The sequence below is a fragment of the Musca autumnalis genome, unplaced genomic scaffold, assembly GCF_047663935.1.
Source record: "Musca autumnalis isolate F117 unplaced genomic scaffold, ASM4766393v1 scaffold_1, whole genome shotgun sequence".
Classification (NCBI taxonomy): Eukaryota; Metazoa; Arthropoda; class Insecta; order Diptera; family Muscidae; genus Musca; species Musca autumnalis.
This window is the reverse complement of record NW_027411644.1, coordinates 64,975,989-64,999,237: the sequence shown is the minus strand read 5'-3', so window position 1 is coordinate 64,999,237 and position 23,249 is coordinate 64,975,989. Positions and strand designations below refer to the sequence as shown.

Sequence of the window (23,249 nt, the reverse complement as noted above, 5' to 3'; positions counted from 1 at the left end):
AACAAGCGTGGATTTTTAAAGAATATTTTTCAAAGGTTTAACAAGCGTGGATTTTTAAAGAACATTTCTTCCAAAGGTTCAACAGTCGTGGATTTTCAAAGAATATTTTTTTTCAAATAGTACAACAAGAGTGGATTGTTTTTAGAATATTTTTTTTCAAATGTTCAAATAGCTACGATTTTTTAAAGAATATTTTTTTGAAATGTTCAAATAGCTTGGATTTTTTAAAGAATATTTTTTTTGAAATGTTCCAATAGCTTGGATTTTTTAAAGAATGTTTTTTGAAATGTTCAAATAGCTTGGAATTTTTAAGGAATATTTTTTTGAAATGTTCAAATAGCTTGGATTTTTTAAAGAATATTTTTCAAAGGTTCCAAAGTCTGCATTTTATAACAAGAAATATTAAAAATCCAAGGCTTTTGATTTTTTTAAATAAAGGTTTTTTTTTTAAATATTCTATAAAAATTTCACATTTCTTTCTAAAAACTATTCTTTAATAAATCCACGATTATGATAAAAAATTATAAAAATTATTTTTTTTAAATTCACGATTTCTTTAAAAAAATATTCCTTACATAAAAATATTCTTTAAAAATTCTACGTTTTGTGGAAAAATCTTTAAAAAATACACAACTTTTATAAAACAAAAAAAAAATATGTTAAAAGACATTCTTAAAAAATCCACGATGATAATAAAAAAATATTTATAAAAAATTTTCTTTAAAAAACCCACGATTATAATAAAAAAATATTTATAAAACATATTCTTTAAAAAATCGACGATTATAATAAAAAATATTCTTTGAAAAATCCACCATTATTATAAACGAATATTTATAAAACCGTTCTTAAAAAAATCCACGATTATGATAAAAAATTATAAAAAATATTCTTAAAAAATCCAAGATTTTTATACAAAAATATTTATAAAAAATAATCCTTTAAAAATCAACGACTAATATAAAAAAAATTATAAAAAATATTCTTTAAAAATCCACGATTTTTATACAAAAATATTTATAAAAAATATTCCTTTAAAAATCCACGACTAATATAAAAAAATTAAAAAAAATATTCTTTAAAAATCCACGATTTTTATACAAAAATATTTATTAAAAATATTCCTTTAAAAATCCACGACTATTATAAAAAATATTCTTTGAAAAATCAAAGATTTTTATAAAAACTATTCTTTAAAAAAGCACGTTTTGTGGAAAATACTTTAAAAAATCCACGATGTAAAAAATTGTTTAAAAATCCACGATGTAAAAAATTGTTTAAAAATACACGATTTTTATAAAAAATATTTATAAAAATATTCTTTAATATATTCAAAATTTGTAGAAAATTTTTTGAAAAATTCACAATATTTAAAAAAATATTATTTATAAAAAATATTCCTTAAAAATTTCACGATTCTTATAAAATAATATTTATAAAAAATATTTTTAAAAATTCATGTTTTGTGGAAAAAATTATTAAAACTCCAAGATTTTTATAGAAAAATATTATTTACAAAAAAAAAAAATTCTGTAAAAATTGAAGATTTTTATAAGAAATATTTAAAAATCTAAGATTTTTATAAAAAAAAATATTATTTATAAAAATATCTTTAAAAATCCACGTTTATTGGAAAACAATTATTAAAAAAATTAAAGTTTATTAGAAAAACATTACTTAAAAAAATTCAAAAAGCGATTTAAGATGAATTTCAATGTAATTTTTTAATACTCTGTTAAAAGCTCCATCGCAAAACAGCTTTTAACATTTGCTTGTTAACATTAACAGAAAGCTTTTACAAAACTTTTTGGATGGCAAACTCGTTTGACAGTTCCGCGTTGTTGTTTTTTTTTTCATGTCAACTAACGCTCGCACACCCTTATAGCCTTTTATTACATCTGCAGCTTTCATTAGCCACTTGGGGGCGCATAAGACACTCACTCGTCGCACTCTCGTTGTACACTTGAATTCCAAGTGAATAATGTACTGCGAAAAAATGTACTTCTAACAACAACAACAAAAACAACATCGTCATCTTCTTCATCTGCAACATTGCAAATAGAAGCAGCAACAATTCACTGCTCTTGTCATTGGCATAGTTGGCGGGTGGCGACGGCTCTAGTTTGAAGTGGTTGCAGTAGAACGAACATCCTTTTGTTGTTTCTTTTTTTTTGTGGGTATATAAAGGACAATAAAAAGAAAAATAAAATGTTTAGCTCAACTTTAGCTGCATTTCCACATCCTGCTGCTGCATCTTTAGTTTGAAGAAGTCTTGGCTTGAAGCTGCTGCTTCAAACATTTACATGTCCGTCCTTACCCCCACCATAGATGCTTCCGAACGAACATAAACTAGTTTCAAGGGTCTTGGGGAAAAGTACAAGAGCTGGTTGTTTTTGCTCTAAGCTTTGTTCTTTTTTCGGTTGCCTTTAATTGCGTGTAGTTTTCCTTGGTATTTTTCCTGGGCTGACTTCCGTTAGAATTTAAGGTTGAATATGTTTGTGGCCCATAAATGTGTGTTATCTTTAGTTGATGTGTGTGACATTTCACTTGGTTTGTGCGAGTTCTTTTTGATGAGCTGTTGTTGCATTTGTTGTGCTTGTTGTTGGCTGGTCGGATATCTACAACTATAGGATTAGTTAGTTAGCTATAAATGATGTCTCTGGAGTGTTAATTATTTTTCGTGGGTGTGTATTTTTGTCCTTAAACAAATCTCCAAGTTGATGACACAAAAATCCAAGTAAATGTAGGGAAGGTTATATGGAAAATATATTTGCGAGGAAAATCCCTCTAGGAATTAGGGGATACTTCACTCAAAACAAGGAGTGTTACCCACTCACTTGAGGTGAGAGAGTATCCAAAATTAATCGTGGGCTTAATTAGATTACATACATCCACAGCCTGTGCTTGGTGTCTACTGTTCCTTACGTCACCTTTATGGGTCTACTAGTCATTGCAAAAATATTATAAATATACCCTCTTGATCCACTTTGTGGCCCAATTGCTAAATTTATCACGCGAATTTTATAGCTCTGCTATAAAATTCCAATGGTTTTAATATACATTCAATAATATTACCACCTACCTTTATCACACATATAAAAATATACATACATATGTATGTATGTATGTATCTCTGAGTGTATTTAATCTACGTACCCTATGTTTATTTTTATATATTTCCATAATAGTTTTTTTGTTTTTCTTTTACTATGGCATTGTTGCTTTTGTTGTCATTGGTAATTGTATCCAGTTTAGTTGTTAACGCCTGTATCAAACCACCATGAACCCAAGGCATTGGCTTTTCGCTCCCCCACCCGCCACCTCCCACTAAACAAATATGATTATGATGTCATATCAAGCAAGAAATAACAGTTTTGTAGTATAAAGCGGGTGGGGCAGGATGAGGAGGACGTAGATTTATATTTCAGTAAAAAAAAAACAAAGTGATATGAAAGTCTCTCTAATGGTAATAACATTTTTGAAAAATGTTTTGTAAAGAAATACATATTTTTTCACAAAATGGGAATTGTGTAAGAAATAGTGGAATTTTTCAACAGTAATAACATTTTTGAAAAATGTTTTAAAAGGAAATTCCCATACACGGAGTAATTTTACAGATTCTTTAACAAAATGGGGATTTTTAAGAAATTATTTTCTAGAAAAACTGGAATTTTTAAAGAATGTTTCAAAAATGTTCGATTTTTTAATAATTTTTGGATTTTTTAAAATATTTTTACACAAAACTTGGATTTTTTAAACAATTTTTCCACATAAAACTTGGATTTTTTAAAATATTTTTACACACAAAACGTGGATTTTTAAAGATTTTTTCAACAGAACGTGGGTTTTTTTAAATATTTTTACACACTAAACGTGGGTAGTTTAAAATATTTTCCCACAAAACGTGGATTTTTTTTAAATATTTTTCCACACAAAACGTGGATTTTTTTTAAATATTTTTCCACACAAAACGTGGATTTTTTTAAAGAATTTTTCCACACAAAACATGGATTTTTAAAGAATTTTTCCACACAAAACGTGGATTTTTAAAGAATTTTTTCCACACAAAACGTGGATTTTTAAAGAATTTTTACAAAAATCGTGGATTTTTTTAAGAATTTTTACACACAAAACGTGGATTTTTAAAGAATTTTTCCACACAAAACGTGGATTTTTAAAGAATTTTTCCACACAAAACGTGGATTTTTAAAGAATTTTTCCACACAAAACGTGGATTTTTAAAGAATTTTTCCACACAAAACGTGGATTTTTAAAGAATTTTTCCACACAAAACGTGGATTTTTAAAGAATTTTTCCACACAAAACGTGGATTTTTAAAGAATTTTTCCACACAAAACGTGGATTTTTAAAGAATTTTTCCACACAAAACGTGGATTTTTAAAGAATTTTTCCACACAAAACGTGGATTTTTAAAGAATTTTTCCACACAAAACGTGGATTTTTAAAGAATTTTTCCACACAAAACGTGGATTTTTAAAGAATTTTTCCACACAAAACGTGGATTTTTAAAGAATTTTTCCACACAAAACGTGGATTTTTAAAGAATTTTTCCACACAAAACGTGGATTTTTAAAGAATTTTTCCACACAAAACGTGGATTTTTAAAGAATTTTTCCACACAAAACGTGGATTTTTTAAAAAATATTTTTCCACATCACGTGGATTTTTTAAAGAATTTTTCCACACAAAAAGTGGATTTTTTAAAAAATATTTTTCCATAACACGTGGATTTTTTAAAAAATATTTTTCCACAACAGGTGTATTTTTTAAAGAATTTTTCCACACAAAAAGTGGATTTTTTAAAAAATATTTTTCCTCAAGACGTGGATTTTTTTAAAGAATATTTTTCCTCAAGACGTGGATTTTTTTAAAAAATATTTTTCCTCAAGACGTGGATTTTTTAAAGAATTTTTCCACACAAAAAGTGGATTTTTTAAAAAATATTTTTTCCATAACACGTGGATTTTTTAAAGAATTTTTCCACACAAAAAGTGGAATTTTATAAAAAATATTTTTCCACAACACGTGGATTTTTTAAAGAATTTTTCCAAACAAAAAGTAGATTTTTTAAAAAATATTTTTCCACAACACGTGGATTTTTTAAAGAATTTTTCCACACAAAAAGTGGATTTTTTAAAAAATATTTTTCCACAACACGTGGATATTTTAAAGAATTTTTCCACACAAAAAGTGGATTTTTTAAAAAATATTTTTCCACAACACGTGGATTTTTTAAAGAATTTTTCCACAGAAAAAGTGGATTTTTTTAAAAAATAATTTTCCACAACAGGTGGATTTTTTAAAGAATTTTTCCACACAAAAAGTGGATTTTTTAAAAAATATTTTTCCACAACACGTGGATTTTTTTAAGAATTTTTCCACACAAAAAGTGGATTTTTTAAAAAATATTTTTCCACAACACGTGGATTTTTAAAAGAATTTTTCCACACAAAAAGTGGATTTTTTAAAAAATATTTTTCCACAACATGTGGATTTTTTAAAGAATTTTTCCACACAAAAAGTGGATTTTTTAAAAAATATTTTTCCACAACACGTGGATTTTTTAAAGAATTCTTCCACACAAAAAGTGGATTTTTTAAAAAAACACGTGGATTTTTAAAGAATTTTTCCGCACAAAAAGTGGATTTTTTAAAAAAACACGTGGATTTTTAAAGAATTTTTCCACACAAAAAGTGGATTTTAAAAAAAAAACACGTGGATTTTTAAAGAATTTTTCCACACAAAAAGTAGATTTTTTAAAAAATATTTTTCCACAACACGTGGATTTTTTAAAGAATTTTTCCACAAAACGTGGATTTTTTAAAAAATATTTTTCCACAACACGTGGATTTTTAAAAAATATTTTTCCACAACACGTGGATTTTTAAAAAATATTTTTCCACAACACTTGGATTTTTAAAGAATTTTTCCACACAAAAAGTAGATTTTTTAAAAAATATTTTTCCACAACACGTGGATTTTTTAAAGAATTTTTCCACAAAACGTGGATTTTTTAAAAAATATTTTTCCACAACACGTGGATTTTTAAAAAATATTTTTCCACAACACGTGGATTTTTAAAAAATATTTTTCCACAACACGTGGATTTTTTAAAGAATTTTTCCACACAATAAGTGGATTTTTTAAAAAATATTTTTCCACAACACGTGGATTTTTTAAAGAATTTTTCCACACAATAAGTGGATTTTTTAAAAAATATTTTTCCACAACACGTGGATTTTTAAAAGAATTTTTCCACACAAAAAGTGGATTTTTTAAAAAATATTTTTCCACAACATGTGGATTTTTTAAAGAATTTTTCCACACAAAAAGTGGATTTTTTTAAAAATATTTTTCCACAACACGTGGTCTTTTATAGAATTTTTACACAAAACGCCGATTTTTTTAAAAATATTTTTCCACAACACGTGGATTTTTTAAAGAATTTTTCCACACAAAAAGTGGATTTTTTAAAAAATATTTTTCCACAACACGTGGATTTTTTAAAGAATTTTTCCACACAAAAAGAGGATTTTTTAAAAAATATTTTTCCACAACACGTGGATTTTTAAAGAATTTATCCACACAAAAAGTGGATTTTTTAAAAAATATTTTTCCACAACACGTGGATTTTTTAAAGAATTTTTCCACACAAAAAGTGGATTGTTTAAAAAATATTTTTCCACAACACGTGGATTTTTTAAAGAATTTTTCCACACAAAAAGTGGATTTTTTTAAGAAATATTTTTCCACAAAACGTGGATTTTTTAAAGAATTTTTCCACACAAAAAGAGGATTTTTTAAAAAATATTTTTCCACAACACGTGGATTTTTTAAAGAATTTTTCCACACAAAAAGTGGATTTTTTAAAAAATATTTTTCCACAACACGTGGATTTTTTAAAGAATTTTTCCACACAAAAAGAGGATTTTTTAAAAAATATTTTTCCACAACACGTGGATTTTTAAAGAATTTATCCACACAAAAAGTGGATTTTTTAAAAAATATTTTTCCACAACACGTGGATTTTTTAAAGAATTTTTCCACACAAAAAGTGGATTGTTTAAAAAATATTTTTCCACAACACGTGGATTTTTTAAAGAATTTTTCCACACAAAAAGTGGATTTTTTTAAGAAATATTTTTCCACAAAACGTGGATTTTTTAAAGAATTTTTCCACACAAAAAGAGGATTTTTTAAAAAATATTTTTCCACAACACGTGGATTTTTAAAGAATTTATCCACACAAAAAGTGGATTTTTTAAAAAATATTTTTCCACAACACGTGGATTTTTTAAAGAATTTTTCCACACAAAAAGTGGATTGTTTAAAAAATATTTTTCCACAACACGTGGATTTTTTAAAGAATTTTTCCACACAAAAAGTGGATTTTTTTAAGAAATATTTTTCCACAAAACGTGGATTTTTTAAAGAATTTTTCCACACAAAAAGAGGATTTTTTAAAAAATATTTTTCCACAACACGTGGATTTTTAAAGAATTTATCCACACAAAAAGTGGATTTTTTAAAAAATATTTTTCCACAACACGTGGATTTTTTAAAGAATTTTTCCACACAAAAAGTGGATTGTTTAAAAAATATTTTTCCACAACACGTGGATTTTTTAAAGAATTTTTCCACACAAAAAGTGGATTTTTTTAAGAAATATTTTTCCACAAAACGTGGATTTTTTAAAGAATTTTTCCACACAAAAAGAGGATTTTTTAAAAAATATTTTTCCACAACACGTGGATTTTTAAAGAATTTATCCACACAAAAAGTGGATTTTTTAAAAAATATTTTTCCACAACACGTGGATTTTTTAAAGAATTTTTCCACACAAAAAGTGGATTTTTTTTAAGAAATATTTTTCCACAAAACGTGGATTTTTTAAAGAATTTTTCCACACAAAAAGAGGATTTTTACAGAATTTTTCCAAGCAAAACGTGGATTTTTAAAGAATTTTTCCAAGCAAAACGTGGATTTTTTAAATAATATTTTTCCACAACACGTGGATTTTTAAAGAATTTTTCCACACAAAACGTGGATTTTTACAGAATTTGTCCAAGCAAAACGTGGATTTTTAAAGAATTTTTCCAAGCAAAACGTGGATTTTTAAAGAATCTTTTCCACTAAACGTAGATTTTTTAAAGAATTTTTACAAAAATCGTGGATTTTTTAAAGAATTTTTACACAAACCGTGGATTTTTAAAGAATTTTTCCAAGCAAAACGTGGATTTTTAAAGAATCTTTTCCACTAAACGTAGATTTTTTAAAGAATTTTTACAAAAATCGTGGATTTTTTAAAGAATTTTTACACAAACCGTGGATTTTTTAAAAAAATATTTTTCCACAACACGGGGATTTTTTAAAGAATTTTTACACAAAACGTGGATTTTTTAAAAAATATTTTTCCACGGCACGTGAATTTTTTAAAGAATTTTTCCACACAAAAAGTGGATTTTTTAAAAAATATTTTTCCACAACACGTGGATTTTTTAAAGAATTCTTTCATTAAACGTAGATTTTTTAACAAATTTTTACAAAAATCGTGGATTTTTTTAAAGAATTTTTACACAAAACGCGGATTTTTTAAAGAATTTTTCCACTAAACGTAAATTTTTTTACAAATTTTTACAAAAATCGTGGATTTTTTAAAAAAAATTTACACAAAACACGGATTTTTTAAAGAATTTTACACAAAATGCGAATTTTTTTAAAGAATTTTACACAAAACGCGGATTTTTTAAAAGTATTTTTCCACAAGAATTTTTACAAAAATCTTTGCTTTTTTAAAGAATTTTTACACAAAATGCGAATTTTTTAAAAATATTTTTCCACAACACGTGGATTTTTTAAAGAATTTTTACACAAAACGCGGATTTTTTAAAAGTATTTTTCCACAAGAATTTTTAGAAAAATCGTGGATTTTTTTAAAGAATTTTTACACAAAATGCGGACTTTTTTAAAAGTATTTTTCCACAAGAATTTTTTCTCCAAAACGTGGATTTTTTAAAGATTTTTTTCCACTGAAAGTGAATTTTTAAGGAATATTTTTCAACAAAACGTGGATTCTTTTAAAGATTTTTTTCCACAGAACGTGGATTTTTTAAAGAATATTTTTTCATGGGGCATTAGACCACCAAACGTGGATTTTTTAAAGAATAGTTTTCCACTGGGCATTTTACCAGCAAATGTGGATTTTTAAAAAAAAACATTTTTTCATGGGGCATTAAACCACCAAACGTAGATTTTTTAAAGAATATTTTTCCATTGGGCATTTGACCAGCAAATGTGGATTTTAAAAAAAAAATATTTTTTCATGGGGCATTAGACCACCAAAAAGTGGATTTTTTTTAAATTTCGTCCAAAAAACTTGACTTAAAAAAAAAATCCCACAAAAATTGGATTTTTAAAGCATTTTTTAAACATGAATTTTTTAAAGAATTTTCCAAGCGCGGATTTTTTAAAGTATTTTTTAAAGACTTGTTAAAGATTTTCTTCCACAAAACGTGAATTTTTAAAAAAATCTCTCCCCAAGGAAAGATTTTTCCACATAAAACGTGGACTTTTTAAAGAATTTTTCCTCAACGGGAATTTTTTAAAGAATTTTTCTCCAAAACGTGGATTTTTTAAAAATTTTTTCCACAGAACGTGCATTTTTAAGGAATATTTTTCCACAAAACGTGGATTTTTTAAAGATTTTTTCCACAGAACATGGATTTTTTAAGGAATATTTTTTCATGAGGCATTAGACCACCAAACGTGGATTTTTTAAAGTATATTTATTCATGGTTTAACAGTTGTCAATTTTGCTTTTAATATCTGTTGATTTCAAAATGCCGCGTTCTCTTTTCCCCTTAGAGCTATTATTGTGGATTCCATTAGAATTCATATTAATCCCAGCACGTGTCTGTACAACAAAATTGCTTCGAAGGCACACACTCACCCAACAAAAACTCTTCGGAAAAAGGGTTATAATAATCAAATTGCTCAAAAGGACTAGAACAATACTCTGGAGATTTGTTATTAAAATAGTAAATAGCCGGAAAGCAGCCACTAGAGTACACAAACCCTCCTTCCCCCTAAACTTTCATTAGCATTTCTGGCATATAAAATGGGGCAACACAAGAAATGGCGGGAGGGTTGGGGAAGTAAGTAAGCAAACACTTAATTGATTGCTCTATAATTTTATTAATTAAAAAAGGGGTGTGCTTCTCAACTTCTTGCTTGCCCCCCCGACAAAAGCTCCATACACAACAGAAGGTAATAAGCAGGAAAAAAGGGTAGAAAACAAAAGCCAAATAACTTTAAGTTTTAATTTTAGAATATTCCCAAATATCACCTATTCTTGTTGCTTCTTCGTTTTCTTCTTCTATTTGCTCAGTGAACCTGTAGCATGCTACTCTCTTCGTGTCTTTCTGTGATTGTTAAAGAAAAATTATCATTCCTTGTTAACGCCTCCATGGCCTCGTCCTTTCACAAAAAACGAGTTCTTGCACCAAAAGCGAGAGTTTCAAATTTCAAAGCATTTATTTGAATACGAAATTATGTAGAAAAAAATTCCCATTGGATGGTTGGCAAATTACATGGAAATAAATGGGTGTGTGATGCAGAGTTGAGAGGGTGTGTGTTCGTTTTGGGAAGGGTGTATCCTGACACCCAAAATTATTTCAATGAAGTATTTAAGTGGCAAAGATACTCTAGAGAATTTCAACACCAACAACAACAATTTGCTGTTACAATGGCAAGCATAGAAGATTTTTGAAGACCGCGGGTTCCACATTTCAATGAATTTAATTTTTTAAAGAACAACGAACACACAACTCGTGGAGTTTTTAAAAAAATTTCGTCCATAATCGGGAATTTTTTAAAGTTTTTTTGTCCGATAACAGGCCACAAATCGTAATTTTTTTAAGAAAAAACCCACCTTTTGTGGTCTAACGGCCCATGAAAAATATTCTTTAAAAGTCTACGTTTGGTGGTCTACTAACGGGTGATTTTTTAAGAACTATATATTTTTTTTAAAAAATCCACATTTTGTGAAAAAATATTTTTAAAAAAATGCACATTTTGTGAAAAACTATTTTTTTAAAAATCCACATTTTGTGAAAAAAATATTTTTAAAAAATCCAAATTTTGTAAAAAAAAATAAAATTTAAGAAATCCACATTTTGTGGAAAAATAATTTTTAAAAAATCTACGTTTTCTGGAAAAATAATTTTTAAAAAAATCCACCTTTTGTGTTGTAAAATTCCACATTTATTCTTTAAAAATCTACGTTTCTTATAAAATAAATATTCTTAAAAATCCACATTTTTTAATAAACAATACTTTTTAAAAAATCCACATTTTGTTAAAAAAAATTTAAAAAATCTATATTTTGTAATAAAATATTTTTTTAAAAAATCCAAATTATGTGAAAAAATTATTTTCAAAAAATCCACGTTTTGTGGATGTATAATTTTTAAAAAAATCGCCTTTTGCGTTAAAAAATTCCTCGTTTATTCTTTAAAAATCTACGTTTGGTTGTCTAATTGCCCATGAAAAATATTCTTAAAAATACACATTTTGTAATAAAAAATATTTTTTAAAAAATCTACATTTCGTTAAAAAAAAAATTTGAAAAATCTATATTTTGTAAAAAAAATTTTTTTAAAAAAATCTACATTTTGTGAAAAAATAATTTTTAAAAAATCCATATTTTGTGGAAAAGTAATTTTTTTAAATGTATAAAAATCTACGTTTTGTGTGGAAAAATTCTTTTAAAAATCCATGTTTTGTGAGAAAAACATGGATACACATTTACACATTTTGTAATAAAAAATATTTTTTTTAAAAAATCCACATTTCGTTAAAAAAAAAATTTTAAAAATCTATATTTTGTAAAAAAGTATTTTTTTTAAAAAAAATCTACATTTTGTGAAAAAATAATCTTTAAAAAATCCATATTTTGTGGAAAAATAATTTTTTTTTAAATGCATAAAAATACACCTTTTTTAAAAAATCCACGTTTTGTGTGGAAATTTTCTTTTAAAAATCCATGTTTTGTGAGAAAATATTTTATAAAAAATTTATGTTTTTTTTTTTGGGAAAATGGTCTACAAAAAATCAGGTTTTTTGGAAAAATATTCTTAAAAAATCCACGGTCAATAAAGGAATTCTTTATAAAATGCACGATCCATAAGCAATTCTTTAAAAAATCCCCGGCTCATAAAAAATATAGTTTAAAAAATCCACTGGTCATAAGAAAATTTTTTTAAAAAATCCAAAGCCCATAAAAAAGGCTTTTAAAAATATATGTAAAAATTCTTTACAAACATCATGGCCCATAAAAAATATTCTTTATAAAATTCATGGCCCATAAAAAATATTCTTTTAAAATCCACGTCCGATAAAAAATATTCTTTAAAAATCCACGGTAAATAAAAAAAAATATTCTTTAAAAATCCACGGTAAATAAAAAAATATTCTTTAAAAATCCACGGTAAATAAAAAGAATATTCTTTAAAAATCCACGTCCGATAAAAAATATTATTTAAAAATCCACGGTAAATAAAAAAATATTCTTTAAAAATCCACAGTAAATTAAAAAATATTCTTTAAAAATCCACGGTAAATAAAAAAATATTCTTTAAAAATCCACGTCCGATTAAAAATATTATTTAAAAATCCACGGTAAATAAAAAAATATTCTTTAAAAATCCACGGTAAATAAAAAATAATATTCTTTAAAAATCTACGTCCGATAAAAAATATTATTTAAAAATCCACGGCCCATAAAAAATTTTCTTTAAAAAATCCGCGGCCATAAATTATATTATTTAAAAAATCCGCAATCCATAAAACATTATTTAAAAATCCACGGTCCATAAAAATAGTGTTTAAAATATACACGCATATTGGTCGAGGGTCCATGAAAATATTCTTTAAAACATTCAAGACCGATAAAAATATTCTTTAAAAAATCCACGGCCTTTAAAAAATATTATTTAAAAAATACACACTTATTGGTCGGAGGGTCCATGAAAATATTATTTAAAAATACACGCTTATTGGTCTGAGGGTCCATGAAAATATTCTTTAAAAAATCCTCGGTAAATAAAAAAATAATCTTTAAAAATACTCGGTAAATAAAAAAATAATGTTTAAAAATCCACGGTTAATAAAAAAATATTCTTTAAAAGTCCACAGTCCGTAAAGCATTCTTTAAAAATCGACGGTCCATAAAAATATTCTTTAAAAAATACACGCATGAACATATTTTTTAAAAATCCAAGGCCCATTAAAATATTCTTCCAGGTCGAATACAAATACTCTTTAAAAATCCAAGGCCAATTAAAATATTCTTTAAAAAATCCACGGCCTATAAAAAAATATTATTTGAAAAATACACGCTTATTGGTCTGAGGGTCCATGAAAATATTCTTTAAAAAATCCTCGGTAAATAAAAAAACGATCTTTAAAAAATCCACGCCCCATAAAAAAATTCTTTAAAAATCCACGTCCGATAAAAAAATATTATTTTAGAATTCCACTGCCCATAAAAGTATTCTTTAAAAAAATCGCGACCCATAAAAAAATATTATTTAAAAAATCCACGGTACACAAAAATTCTTTAGAAAATTCACGGCCCATAAAAAATATTCTTTAAAAAACCCACGGTCCATAAAAAATATTCTTTAAAAAATACACGGCCCATTAAAAATTCTTTAATAAATTCAGAGCACATAAAAATATTCACGGGCCATAAAAAAGTTTTCTTAAAAAATCAACGTCCCATAAAAAAAATATTCTTTAAAAATCAACGTCCCATTAAAATATTCCTTAAAAAATCAACGTCCGATAAAAAAAATATTCTTTAAAAATCCACGTCCGATAAAAAAAAATATTCTTTAAAAAATCCATGGTAAATAAAAAACTTTCTTTAGAAATCCAGGTCCGATAAAAAAATATTCTTTAAAAAATCCACGCCCCATAAAAAATATTGTTCAAAAAAATCCACGGTCCATGAAAATATATTCTTTTAAAATCCACGGTTCATAAAAAATTCTTAATATCCCACCGTCCATAAAAAATATTCTTTAAAAAACCAAGGCCCATAAAAATTCTTTAGAAAATTCACGGCCCATAAAAATATTCTTTAAAAAATTCTTTAAAATATTCACGGTGCATAAAATATATTCCTTCAAAAATCAACGTCCGATAAAAAATAGTCATTAAAAAACCACGGCTCATAAAAAATATTCTTTAAAATATCTGTGACCATTAAAAATAGTATGTACAAAATCCACGGCCCATATCAATTCTTTAAAAAATTCACGGCCCTTAAAAAACATTCTTTAAAAAATTCACGGTCCATAAAAAATTCTTTAAAAATCCACGTCCGATTTAAACTATTCCTCAAAAATCCACGTTCTATAAAAAAATATTCTTTAAAAAATCCACGGGCCATAAAAATATTTAATAAAAAAAAAATATTCTTTAAAAAATCCACGGTGCAAAAAATATTCTTTAAAAATTCCACGGTGCAAAAACTATTCTTTAAAAATTCCACGGCCCATAAAAATATTCTTTATAGAATCCACGTTGGATAAAAAATATTCTTTAAAAAATCCACAGCCCATAAAAATATTCTTTAAAAAATCCACGACCCATAAATATATTCTTTAAAAAATCCTCGGTTAATAAAAAAATATTCTTTATAAAATCCACGGTCCTTAAAAAATATGCTTTAAAAAATCCACGTCCACAAAAAAAATATTCTTTAAAAAATTCACTTTAATTCGTTTGTTAGGCCTCTCAACCACTGTTGTCGCCATTTACAAAACTTTTTCACAATTAAAGTCTTCATGTAATCATATTAAAGCTTTTAAAGTTCTGTCATGCAGTTAGTCAGTCAGTCAACCAACTCCCATTGAGTCGTCATGCGGAGCAACACTTCAAACATTCAACAAGAGTGACAACATAGAAATGCTATCATCAGCGATTAAACAGTTTAAAAATGCCGGCATACACGACGAACGTTCATACAAGCAGGTTGATTAATAGGTGGGTGACAAATACCCTACAAGCAAACAGGAGCGTTAGAGTAACCAAAAGTGTCACATTAGCGAAATAAAAAACCCGCCTTCTTATCGTGGCAGTTAGCTGCTGAAATTAATCCTATTCGCTTTACTTGTGGGAAGCTACATTCAGATAAATTAAAAAGAAAGCGTGTCTAATGATAGTTACGAAGTAGAAACTTCCCTTATCCCTATATCTAAGGCAAACCCCCTTGGAAGCCACATTTATTTTAGACCCACAAACTTTGTTGGAATTTGGATTCTGGGAAGTTGGTACCTAAAACCCATTGTCGGCACTACTATAAGTAGAAATATTCTCAATTTTTCGGCTTGAAATTTGGTGTGGCTCTCGCCTTTTAATGGTGTAGCGCCCTCCCGTCTAAGCAAACAGTGTTGATAATATTAATGTCTGATATCCATTCTAAAAGTCATCTATGCTATTCTCTACACTGCTCAAACATGCACATTTGTTATGCAAAAATAGGTACGAATATGTCATGCATACATATGTACGTACAATATGTAAATTGAGATGACTCTCATTTGATTATTTCTCCTTTTTTGTTTTTATTTCAGCCATAGAAAGGTGTTACCCACATAATGGAGTACACACATGGCCTGTGATATATTTTTTGTTCGCATTCCTTGCAACTCCATTATCTAAATCCCCTCCCCACTTTCCATGCCATTCCCCATATTCTTCTTCTTCTTTAACAAAGTGTCATCATGCATATCCTAAAGTGAAAGGTTGAACAAAAAAAAGGCTTGCATGTGCCAACCAACCTACATGACTGACTGGCAGCAGACACATTCAGATGTTTTGACATTTAAGTGTAACGGTATTTAAATTGCAACCAAATCCATATCTAGTCGATCCTTTAGTTGAACCTCCCCAACATACCTTTCCTCGTGCGTCTTCTTGCCTTACCTTCTTGTCGCATTAACACCTCGTTCTTCTCCTTTGGACTTACCTCGCTTGGCACATTTAAAAGGACATTAGCGTATAGTAGGAAACTCTTTAGTAGCAGAAAACTTGAGTACCGGAAAAGTGTACTTTTGTCGTAGGAAGAAAGAAGACCAAAAGGAAAAGAGGAAGAGCAAAAAATATTTAAATAATGTTAGGAAATGATTGACATAAAAGTTCAAAAGGATACAATGATGAAAGATTAGAAATATTAAGGCTGCATGGGAATGGGCATACGGATGAAGGATTGTTGGAATAGAGGTTTAACTTTTTTTTGGTGTGGATTTTCTCACAAGAGGATAGATTATTTTATTTACTTAAAAGGTATTTTAGAAACATTCCAAAAGGAAGGTAAAGAAGAAAGATTAGTGCCCCCATCTGGGATTAACTGAAGATTATTTTAAGGATTTTTTACCGAGTAGTTTTCAAAGAATATTTGACTTTAAAGTTTATTTAAAGGATTTTTCCTGGATTTTCGGACCAGAAAACGTGGATTTTTTAAAGAATATTTTTTCATGGACCCTCAGACCAGCAAACGTGGATTTTTTAAAGAATATTTTTTCATGGACCCTCAGACCAGCAAACGTGGATTTTTTAAAGAATATTTTTTCATGGACCCTCAGACCACCAAACGTGGATTTTTTAAAGAATATTTTTTCATGGACCCTCAGACCACCAAACGTGGATTTTTTAAAGAATATTTTTTCATGGACCCTCAGACCACCAAACGTGGATTTTTTAAAGAATATTTTTTCATGGACCCTCAGACCACCAAACGTGGATTTTTTAAAGAATATTTTTTCATGGACCCTCAGACCACCAAACGTGGATTTTTTAAAGAATATTTTTTCATGGACCCTCAGACCACCAAACGTGGATTTTTTAAAGAATATTTTTTCATGGACCCTCAGACCACCAAACGTGGATTTTTTAAAGAATATTTTTTCATGGACCCTCAGACCACCAAACGTGGATTTTTTAAAGAATATTTTTTCATGGACCCTCAGACCACCAAACGTGGATTTTTTAAAGAATATTTTTTCATGGACCCTCAGACCACCAAACGTGGATTTTTTAAAGAATATTTTTTCATGGACCCTCAGACCACCAAACGTGGATTTTTTAAAGAATATTTTTTCATGGACCCTCAGACACCAAACGTGGATTTTTTAAAGAATATTTTTTCATGGACCCTCAGACACCAAACGTGGATTTTTTAAAGAATATTTTTTCATGGACCCTCAGACCACCAAACGTGGATTTTTTAAAGAATATTTTTTCATGGACCCTCAGACCACCAAACGTGGATTTTTTAAAGAATATTTTTTCATGGACCCTCAGACCACCAAACGTGGATTTTTTAAAGAATATTTTTTCATGGACCCTCAGACCACCAAACGTGGATTTTTTAAAGAATATTTTTTCATGGACCCTCAGACCACCAAACGTGGATTTTTTAAAGAATATTTTTTCATGGACCCTCAGACCACCAAACGTGGATTTTTTAAAGAATATTTTTTCATAAACCATTAGACCACCAAACGTGGATTTTTTAAAGAATATTTTTTCATAAACCATTAGACCACCAAACGTGGATTTTTTAAAGAATATTTTTTCATAAGCCATTAGACCACCAAACGTGGATTTTTTAAAGAATATTTTTTCATAAGCCATTAGACCACCAAACGTGGATTTTTTAAAGAATATTTTTTCATAAGCCATTAGACCACCAAACGTGGATTTTTTAAAGAATATTTTTTCATGGACCCTCAGACCAACAACCTTGGATTTTTTAAAGAATATTTTTTCATGGACCCTCAGACCAACAACCTTGGATTTTTTAAAGAATATTTTTTCATGGACCCTCAGACCAACAACCTTGGATTTTTTAAAGAATATTTTTTCATAAGCCATTAGACCACCAAACGTGGATTTTTTAAAGAATATTTTTTCATAAGCCATTAGACCACCAAACGTGGATTTTTTAAAGAATATTTTTTCATAAGCCATTAGACCACCAAACGTGGATTTTTTAAAGAATATTTTTTCATGGACCCTCAGACCAACAACCTTGGATTTTTTAAAGAATATTTTTTCATGGACCCTCAGACCAACAACCTTGGATTTTTTAAAGAATATTTTTTCATGGACCCTCAGACCAACAACCTTGGATTTTTTAAAGAATATTTTTTCATGGACCCTCAGACCAACAACCTTGGATTTTTTAAAGAATATTTTTTCATGGACCCTCAGACCAACAACCTTGGATTTTTTAAAGAATATTTTTTCATAAGCCATTAGACCACCAAACGTGGATTTTTTAAAGAATATTTTTTCATAAGCCATTAGACCACCAAACGTGGATTTTTTAAAGAATATTTTTTCATAAGCCATTAGACCACCAAACGTGGATTTTTTAAAGAATATTTTTTCATAAGCCATTAGACCACCAAACGTGGATTTTTTAAAGAATATTTTTTCATAAGCCATTAGACCACCAAACGTGGATTTTTTAAAGAATATTTTTTCATAAGCCATTAGGCCACCAAACGTGGATTTTTTAAAGAATATTTTTTCATGGACCCTCAGACCAACAACCTTGGATTTTTTAAAGAATATTTTTTCATGGACCCTCAGACCAACAACCTTGGATTTTTTAAAGAATATTTTTTCATGGACCCTCAGACCAACAACCTTGGATTTTTTAAAGAATATTTTTTCATGGACCCTCAGACCAACAACCTTGGATTTTTTAAAGAATATTTTTTCATGGACCCTCAGACCAACAACCTTGGATTTTTTAAAGAATATTTTTTCATAAACCATTAGACCACCAAACGTGGATTTTTTAAAGAATATTTTTTCATAAACCATTAGACCACCAAACGTGGATTTTTTAAAGAATATTTTTTCATAAACCATTAGACCACCAAACGTGGATTTTTTAAAGAATATTTTTTCATAAGCCATTAGACCACCAAACGTGGATTTTTTAAAGAATATTTTCCTCTGTACTTACCATGCACATTACAATTCTGAAATAAAAGAAATTTTGAACATATCACAAACATTAGTGACTCATCACACTGTGCATTATTGGGGTGGACTTTTAGTTTCCTCCCGAACATAACATCCCAATGTATGATGCTGTGATTTACATATTTTACACACTAACACACACAGTTACACAAAAACAAGAGTAATGCAGTCCAGAACATGAACGAACGCTCGCCACTGATGTTCAATATGGGAATTGTCGGAATTGTCCAACAAAAACATTAGAGCTAACCCCCTCAATACCAAAGGCGGCTCACTTCCGGCTGGCATGGAATATCTGCTATTTGTTGTTGTTTATGTTGTCATAAGGGTGGTGGTGGTGGTGAGTGAATAAGTTTTTTGCATTTTTTTTTTCGCCAGTTGGCCGCATTTCGTCTGCAGAATGAATAGTCGTCAGTTCGTCAGTCAGTCCATTATAGGATTGACTGACATCAGCATCTACAGCGACGACGACCATCAAAACTTGGCATCCCTCGGATATTTTTTTGTTGGAATGCCTAAAATCCTAATCGAAAATACATACATATGTTTGTATGTGTGTGCAGCATAGTTTTTGAATATTAAAACAATAACTGTATTATCCCTTTTTGTACGCCGTTTTTTTATTTTTTTTCGTCTTCTTTATTTTAATCCTAAAAAATCCACCCTTGGCAGTTTTGCTGCTTAAGCTCTTGAGGCTCATTTTATGAAAAAAGAAACCGACATAAACAAAAAATTTGTAAATCCGATGGCTTATCGAATAGTTTCCCCTAATGATTTGTACAATTAAAATTGATGATGGACGGACAGGCAAATCTTTTAGCCTAAATATTTTTTTTTTGCTTTGTTTTTGGTAAAATGAAACCTCTGTTTCCACTTTAACGACTCGATTCTAATGTTTGGATGAATGGGGTAGTGGCGGTAACAAAAGCAAATCTCCCTGCAAAAATTACAGGAAGGAATTCTCAGCAGATAAAGCCCATTGTATTTTTTCCCATTGTTGTTGCTGTTGTTGTTTTTCATTACAATAATTATACCGCTACGAAGCTCAAACCCAAAAACACAATAAGGGTATAGATAAAAATCTCTACAGTATCTAATGAAGAAAAGGAATAACATATCTCGAATTGATTCTCTCATTTCGCTCTCTCTCTTTGGAAGCAGAGATAATTGAACAGAGAAAATGGAGCAGTTAAATTTGATACTGCTGCTTGTAGCAGGGATGGGATGTTTGATGCAAGAAACAGTATTTTGTCTTGATGAAGCACAGACATGGAAATTTAATTAATTTTGAGTGGATTAATGATCAGTTGTACTGTTTATAATTGCTAAACCATTTTCAAGATCTAAAAATGAAGCAGTTCTAAAGATGTTTCAGATAAATTCCCAAATAAAATAACAAATTGAGAATTAATTCAAGCTCAACTTATTAATAAACCAAAAAGGATGAATAAAACACAAAATATAAAATAGCAAATGTTAAAAACTTTATTTTTTTTATTTTTTTGGTAAAATAAATGTCACACACATACAGTGAGTCAATTAAGTATTTTGCCTCTTTAGAAAATTAAAAAAAATTAAATAAATTCGTTTTAAACAATCAAATTAGTGGTCAAAAAGTGGAATATATGTATGTAGTATGTTTGTGGATAGTTTAATATCCAATATCTGAAAGAACCGCTGCGAAAGGCTTAATGGTATTCTAGATATTGACAGAAATCTATAACAACACAAACTATTTTACCTCAATAAAGTATTTTGCCTTTTACATATTTTTTGAGAAAATGACATTTTTGTTACACGCTAAAGATTTTTATAGCAACCGTGGGAGATATCACATTCTACAACCGTTCCGACACCAATTATTTTCTCCAATTTCTCTACATTAATTTCTACGACAACATGTTACATTAGGTGTGTTCTCTTACTCAACAATTTGTACAAATTTGTACAAGTCCAGTAACTTCTTGTAATCGACTAAGGTCTTTTGTATTGTACTGTAGAGTAAATTTGTACGAATTTTGAGTAAGCGAACACACATATTAATTTTGGTCATTACCGATATGAATCTCTAAGATTATCAGTGAAAAATTATTCGCCGCTACCTTAAATCATAACAAATGCGTAAAAAATAAATAAAATGCTAAAATGCATAGCAAATAGTGAAGAAATTACGGTTTGGAACTATGAAAATCAAGAACAGAGGCAACAAATTATTTAAAAAATCGCGAAGATACTTCCTGGTCGCTTCTAAAAATTAATCGGGTCTTCAATATCAATCTCGGAACCAATGTCTTGGATGAAGTGTTCACAAGGTTCCAAAATCCAGAGATATTGATGGTTATGTAGCAAGAAAAAAATAGAAAATAATTGAAAAATATAGAGAAACAAAAATCCCTTGACATAACCTCTAAAGTTATAAAATTGGATTTTAAAACTGTGGCGGTTTAGTGGCGAAGGTATTTAAATATATTTGCATCGGACGACCCTCACATCTTGCGGGAAAATATCAATAAAGAGCAATCTACATATATTGTCTTATTTATTTCAAAAATAATATGTTTTTTCATGTCATAATACCGTCAATATCTTTCGATTTTGGAACCTTGTGGAGACTTCATCCAAGACATAAGATCCTAGAGCGATATTGAAGGTCCATTTAATTTTTGGATGCTGTCCGGATCGATCTTCGCCTTTTTTACATACATATATAAGGGAAAAATTGTACCCAGACAGCATTTTTTGAAATTTTTAATCAAATTCGAGTATTTTTTGATCCGACTGCATGATTAAAAAGCTGATCGTATTTTACCAGAAATGACTCTCTTTTTGTCGGGAGGAAAACCCCAGCCAGCATTTTTTTGACATTTTTAATCAAATTCGAGTATTTTTTGATCCGACTGAACGATTAAAAATCTGGAATATGAACTCATTATACCCTCAGCATTTATGCTAACGAGGGTATATACACTTTCATACGGGCAAAATGTGCCTCATCGAAATAATGGGTTTAGACCACAAGTATGTTTGGACGAAATGTGTTTCAGACAATTTGGAGTCGATTGAGCAATGTCCGTCCGTCCGTCTGCCTGTCTGTCTGGCTGGCTGGAGCGCACGATAACTCTCGAAGGGATGAACCGATTCCGTTCAAATTTTGACTTTCGTAATATTTTGTTCAAACTTAGTTTAAGTTCAAAGATGGGCCACTCCTTCCGGTACCTCCCACACAAAAGTTCGAAAATGTTCGGAAAATTTGTGCACACGATAACTCTTCAAGGGAGTAACCGATTTGGTCCATACTTGACACATCGTGTAATTTGTACCAGACTTAGATATGGTTTTAATATGGACTCAATAGGTCCACTCCTTCGGGTACCTCCCACACAAAATTTCGGCAAAGTTCTGTTTAGGTCCAAGATAACTCTCGAACGGATCTGCCAGTTCGGTCCAAAATTTGGCCTTAGTAATATTTTGTCCAAACATAGTTTAAGTTAAGATAATCCATATCGGTCCACTTCTTCAGGTACCTCCCCACAAGAGTTCAAAAATGTTCGGAAAAATTTTTTGTACGGTAACTCTTGAAGGGAGTGGCCGAATTGGTGTATACTTTACACATCCTAATGTATCTACCAGATATAGATCAGGTTCAAATATGGACTATGCTTGTCCACTCCATCCGGTACCTCCCACACAAAATTTCGGAAAAGTTCACTTTAAGACCTGCTATCGAATCACTATGATTTTTGTTGAAGCAACTTGCATTCGCTGCCTCAATTACGATATTAAAAGTTTTTTAGGGGCAAGTCCATACTTCTTGAGCCAACAGCCCGAAAAGTGTAAAAACCCCTATGACACCATATGTTGCGGCTGGAGATCCACTTCCATAACGGTCAATGTCGATCCATTCCTTTTAGTATCTCCTCCGCCAAACTTTTGATCTTTAATCCTAATCAACATTTTTGTCGGTTCAAACGCCCAAATTTTTTAAAACCCCCTAAATACATACGTATTTTGGGAAAAAATTGTTTCAATGTACACATGATGAGGGTATACCTCTGTCGGCAAAGCCGACTGATACTTTTTTACTTTGTTTTATTTACTATAACGGTCGATTCCTTACAAAATTTAAAAAACCCAATTTCAAAAAATCGGAAAGTAGTCGT

At 28.9% G+C, this 23,249-nt stretch overlaps 2 protein-coding genes across 6 annotated transcripts in view; one reads left to right on the top strand and one right to left on the bottom strand.

Annotated features, from left to right (window-relative positions):
* Positions 1–23,249, top strand: part of msi (RNA-binding protein musashi) — a 576,326-nt gene that overhangs the window by 494,669 nt on the left and 58,408 nt on the right. The window lies entirely within an intron of this gene.
* LOC141390389 (uncharacterized) overlaps positions 1–23,249 on the bottom strand; it is a 73,496-nt gene that overhangs the window by 29,738 nt on the left and 20,509 nt on the right. The gene's annotated exons all lie outside the window — the stretch shown is intronic.